The sequence below is a fragment of the Solanum pennellii genome, chromosome 12, assembly GCF_001406875.1.
Source record: "Solanum pennellii chromosome 12, SPENNV200".
In the NCBI taxonomy this organism is placed as follows: Eukaryota; Viridiplantae; Streptophyta; class Magnoliopsida; order Solanales; family Solanaceae; genus Solanum; species Solanum pennellii.
Genome location: NC_028648.1, coordinates 11486775 through 11492774, shown reverse-complemented (window position 1 = coordinate 11492774; position 6000 = coordinate 11486775). Strand labels below are relative to the sequence as shown.

The 6000-nt window shown below is 35.3% G+C and overlaps 1 pseudogene; it reads left to right on the top strand.

Annotated features, from left to right (window-relative positions):
• Window positions 1-436: 436 nt before the first annotated feature.
• The window catches only part of LOC107006095, a 42971-nt pseudogene continuing 37407 nt past the window's right edge, over window positions 437-6000 (top strand).

The window sequence follows — 6000 nt, the reverse complement described above, 5'->3', positions numbered from 1 at the left end:
TAAAGAGAGAAAAAAAAAACTAGAGAAAAGAAGATCTAGGTTTTCTGGCTCTTGATACCATGAAGGAATATTGATTGTATTCAAGTGTTAAGGGAATACATGGGAGATATATATAGGAGATATAGGAAGGAGTACTAATCCTAATAGGACTAGAATTAAGGAGTACTAATCCTAATAGGACTAGGATTAGTACACAGTAAATACTAATATTATTTTATACTATTTATTTAATACTATCTGTTATTACTAATGGTTATTCCTTTCCATTCCCTTAATCTGTTTGAAATTTTCAAAAAAAGGAATATTAGTCGTTTACTACTCTGCAAGTTAGATGCTTAACTTTTGATTGTTGGTTTGGGTTTTTTCAATTGCATTTCGTATTGTTATATTAGAAGTCCTGTGATATTCTTAGGCATAAATTACAAATCCTAAATTTTAATTTTTTGTTACTTAGGTAGTTGTGGCATTTTTTATGGATAACTAATTAGTTTGATCCGGTAGTTGATGGCATCGCCTGAAATTGATTATCCCAGGTTATCCTCAGGTTCTGAATCTTTTGGTGGATGCTTTAACATAAGAATAGAAGGAGAAGACTCGAGACACACTTTGGATTTCCATGAAGATCGAAAGTCTCCAGTTTATAATGCACGTAATATCTAGAACCTCCACCTCCTCATGGTAAAATCTATTCGAAATCCAATACTCATAGAGGACATGGTAAATCTTATAGTGTCCCAATTGAAACTCTGATACATAGGACAAGTTCTTTAATGATGGATATGGAGCAGATGTACATATAAGTGCCGATAATGGATAATTTATTCTTGCTCATTCTACTCATTTGGTCAGTACTTCTTGTTATAACAAATGCGGGGACTTGGTCCATAGCAGAGTGCTCTCATCCAGATACAAATAGGGTACAACTGTAAAGTTGTTATGTCAGGTGGTAGGTGAAAAGTTCAGTGTCCTACACTAATAAGAAGACTGAACGAGATTGTATGTTTCAGTATCTCACAAATACAAGGTCCTGGTCCCTGCCAGAGCTCTTTCCATCTGATACATAATGGTGTACAACTGTAAAGCTGTCCTGTCAGTCGTAGGTGAGGTGCCAGCGTACTGAACCAATCAAAATGGAAGAGGTTGTTTGTCCAACGGTCAATAACTATATGGTTGATACTTTCAACATGACAAACAACATATTAAGTTCATTCATTCAAGAAGAGAGAGAGAGCCAACAAGTCTTTGTCAAGAACTCAAGCATCAAAGAACACAGTACGGGACCTGGTCTCGAAAAGTGTGTGTACGTGAAAAGGACGAAAAGACAGATGTCAAAAGGTTGTCAACTCTGATGTGGTTGGTGCAAAACCTTTGAGAACAACAGACTCTCAGCCAATGGCCTTGCCCCAAGGGTTTGTGTTCATTTCAATATAGTCTCTTCTCCAACAACACAAACATTAAGTTTTGGCAAACAATGTTTTGGATTTCATAAAATCTAAAAGCTCAAAAGACAAAGGCCATCTTCAAAAAGTATCATCCTAAGAGCAACAGGGACATGATAGAGCTGCAAAGCTACCTAGTTGTCTTAGGATTATATCTTTTTTATCGATTCTTTCGTAAAATATTATTTCGAAGTTTTCGATTTTTTAGAGTCGCCACTTAATTTTTGAGAAAATCAAGAAAACTATTGTTTTCAAAAGACTTAAACAAAAAAATCATTTTGAAAAAAACTTTATAGGGGGTTCGGAAATTCATATTAACGTCTTAGAAAGATTTTAAAAGCACCTAAGACGTCCACTTACTTGCGGTTATTCGACAACTAATCAATTTGGCTAAAGTGATCTTTAAAAGTTTTAAGCTATAACATATTTGAAGTTATTTATGAAAAGAAGTATTAATTTTAATTAATCAAGTGAGGTTTGGCTTGATAGTTTATTTGCTGTTTTAGAATCCGCTTGAAATTAATTTTAAGTCGATAAAAATTTTATGGCGTTTGCGGGGAATTCGGAGTTTTCGAACCTTAAACTAATGACAAGTAAAACAGATAAGTAATTAAAAACATATAAAGAGAGAAAGAGGGAGAGAGATTTGGGTCCAAACCCGAGTTCTGTCCGCCTTGACCGGAATTTTGGACCCACCTATTTCTGGTTTTCGACCCCTTTTAATTTTTTTGGGTTTTTGACCCGTTTTCTTTTGTACATCTCCTAAACTAAAGATACAATAATAATAAATAATAATACAGAAAATAAAGAAGATAAAGGCTTAGGCCCAAAACAACAAAATACAACATAAAAATTATCGGGGTCTTCTAATCCCATTTTTGACTTTCTTCAATTCTTCAGAACCTGTCCGTCGATTTTTGGCTTGACTTGATTAGAGGGAAAACTTGAGCCTCCAGGGTTCTTCCAAAACGCAAAGGAAGATGATGGGAGTTCAAGGTGAACTCGGGTGAATTTTACATGCATTAAAATGAGAATAATGATTAATACCTAGCCTTAATGTTTTCAAATCACATGTCGAAGAATATTACCAAATCACAGGGATAAGGAATACATCGAATAAATAAATAAATATAGGATCATAACTTAACATCTTTAAATTAACACAAGCAAGATAAATGGGTTAGTCATTAAGTGAAAACCCGCAATCAAGATAAATAAGTAACCCAAATAGCATAAAATTTATACTACCGCGTTCAAAATTTACACAATACCATATTCTAATATGAACACTAAATATATAAAGTATCTCGTCAGATGCCTATAATTCATGCACATGATTTCAAATGATCTTGCTAATGGGGCCATGATCCAGGTTGGACAAATAGTAAATCGACAATAGATATTTAACACTTCAACCTAAGATATTTAAATAATGTATGCGAAGAGGTTGTGATCAATCAGTGACTAAATGCTTTGGATAATTCTTTTATTACCGATTGAGTCATCATCAAACAAGGATAGAAATAGTGAATATATTCCGAGGGACAAGCAACAAATGAAATGAACGATTATGAATTAATATCGGCGGAGAAAGAGAAAGCTAAAATCACATAAATAGCCCGCATTAAATGGACATTCCATCTACGGAAAGAGAGAAAAAAAAATAGAAAAAACAATATGCAGATTTTTCATTTTTTATTTCTTCTTAACCAAAGCCAAGTCCCAGATAATTTAGAAAAAGATGCAAATCACAGTTTGACATATTTAAGGAAGTAAGAGGTAAACCATGACACAAAAAAAAACGAATTAAGCCTACGGAGCTTGTTAATGAATTCAGATGTAATGACGGCAAGTATACTAACAGCTTAATCTTCCAATCTCGAGATTAAACACAAAAAACTCAAAACTTAAATAGATCAGGCCATGGGAAAGGGGTAAAGATGAAAGGGGATTAACATTGAGCTAGTGTTTGAAACATATCATAAAGGAAGAACAGAACACATAATAAATACCTAAAAACAGAATACACGATTAGCTTACTATGCCGCCGTATACAAAGATTTGCCGGAGGGAACATGCGACACTCAAAGCCAAATCGCTTAAAATTTAAAGCGACATTCATGTAATATCGTAACAGAGTAACACTCAAGATTAGATTTTCTCTTTCTAGTTGACAAATGAGCTCTGAACAACTAAATAAAAATAGGAATAAAATGCATATCAAATTCTAACACATTTAAGGAAGCGGAAACATATTATATGACATTAAAGCGAAGCCTTAAAGCTTCGCATTAACATGTTATCGAGAGAAAACACCAGGAAAACCGTAACACAAGGGTAAGAAACTACTCTCATAATTTTCAAGTTAGGAATTTGAAGGAAATTACAGCAAAAACAATATTTTCTCAAAAGTCCATTCGAGATACACCTCATAACACAATAAGCTCCCTCACTCGATTTAACTAAACCAAAAGGAGACATTCACAGCCCGACTGAGCGAACGAGTAAACTACGCCCGAAACCTCAGAATTAAAATACACTCCTCACCCCTCATCACAAGATTAGCAGTGAAAACATAGAAAAAAAAGCAAAGAAACAACTCAAAACCATATAAAGAATTGTCGAGATTTTTCACCAAACGAACCGGGAAATTTAGATAAAAGGATGAAGAAGCATAAATTATTTTGAACTTAAGAGCAAGCAGAGCAATGAACAACATATACTTTAAGAAATAAGTCGCACGAAGAGAAATGGGGTTTACCTTTTGAGGTGCAGCGACTTGAGACTACAAGAAGGAAAAACAGCAATTTTCGACCTTTCCCGAAGATTTCGGTGAATGGAAAACGAAGCAGAGGACTCGAGAGAAACTGAGCTCTCACTTTCTCTATTTCTGAAACCTATTCCCCAAATATCTACAGATGGCCCTTGGAGCTAACAGTTCCTATTTCAACTCTCAAAGTTATAGTTAAACCTTATATATGTATATCTTCCTAGCTCTTTCTCAAGATATCTGCCGAATTCTCTCCTTTAAAACTTTTCCTCCGAAAAAATCCCTTTTTTCTTTAGAGAAGAATAAGAAGCTTAAATAGGGGAAAATTAGGGTTGGGAAAGAGGGAGAAAAGGTGAGACCAAACGGATTCGAATCCCATCCCCCAAAAATTCAAAATTCCTTTCCCCAAAATAAGGGGACACCCCTTCTTCCAATTCGAATCTGTCCTTCAAAAGGAAAGAGCAATGGATGAATGGATGAACGGATGAACTTTACCATCCTCGCCACTTGATGTGGCGCGATGTCTTATCGTCAAGGACGAAAATGCGTCTGTTCGACTGTTGCTTTTGCAGAGTTCGTAAAAGGACCTGGAGAAATAGTCGTTAGGAAAGGCGCCATTGGAGATTTTGCACTCACGATGTGAAGGAGATGAAGCACATGTAATTTCCGCTTCACTTTGGTATTTCTGGGTTCGTTGAAGAGGAAGCTGCTACGCGCTCCTGGATCGACTTGCGTAAAAAGGATAGAAAGAAAGAGGTGAAATGGGTCGATTAAGGAATCGCAATGGGGGCTGCTGAATTGTGGGCTGAAAAAATGAAAATAGCGGGGCGATATTCTTAATTTTGGGCTGACTGGGAACTAATTGGAGAAAGCCTTCAACATCGGACCATTTAAGTATTTAAAGCACTTGGTTAAAAGACAGATTGACAAAAATTAATTAGCAAGTTTTTAAAGCTTGACGGTATAAATTAATTGATTCCTCCTGGCGAAATGAATTACGACTATAAAACCGTGCCAGACCAAATTTTGAAAATACCCTATAGAAAAATTGAAATGTTTTTGGGACGATTTTTGAGATATTTGTAAAATACTAGTTATATTCGAACTTTTATAAAAACAAGAGTATCAGTTTGATAAAATAACGAGAAATGTTTAAAATGACTTTTCCAAAATATTTAAAATTTACTAATCATTTCGAACCGCCTAAAGCTTGAGAAATTCAAAAATTAATTCTTGTCGTGGAGGGTCAAAATTGGATGTCAACAATTATCCCTCATTTTACTTGGATTGGTGCAAGAAATTCGAGGAAAATTAAATTGACCAAGCCAATTTTGACCGACCACATATTCATCTTTAGGAAAGGATTTGGTACGGACTTTAGGAATTATTGCCGAACCCTAGACACGGGTTTCCTACATATCTCAGGCTATATTAGAATTCAGGCAACCTGTAGTTCGACACGCTTGAGTTAACACATGATTTTTAAAAAATTTTAAAGTCATCTCGACACCGGATTATCAAGGGATCGAAATGCTCGGGAATGAGATTCGAGAGTGAATGTTGGAAGACAACCGAGTTTCAGCATTGAACCCGCCTACATATCCTTAAAACTTGGGAATCAGGCTGTTTGTAGTTCGACTCAATCCGATTGAAAAGGAAATCTATTATGCTAGATAACCTTTGGTTTTGGACGAGTGACAAATTAAGTCGAGTATTAAAAAGAGGAGTGTAATCTCTTAGTCATGAATGTGGTGCACTTCACTCCCATAATTAAGAACTTACACGGACATA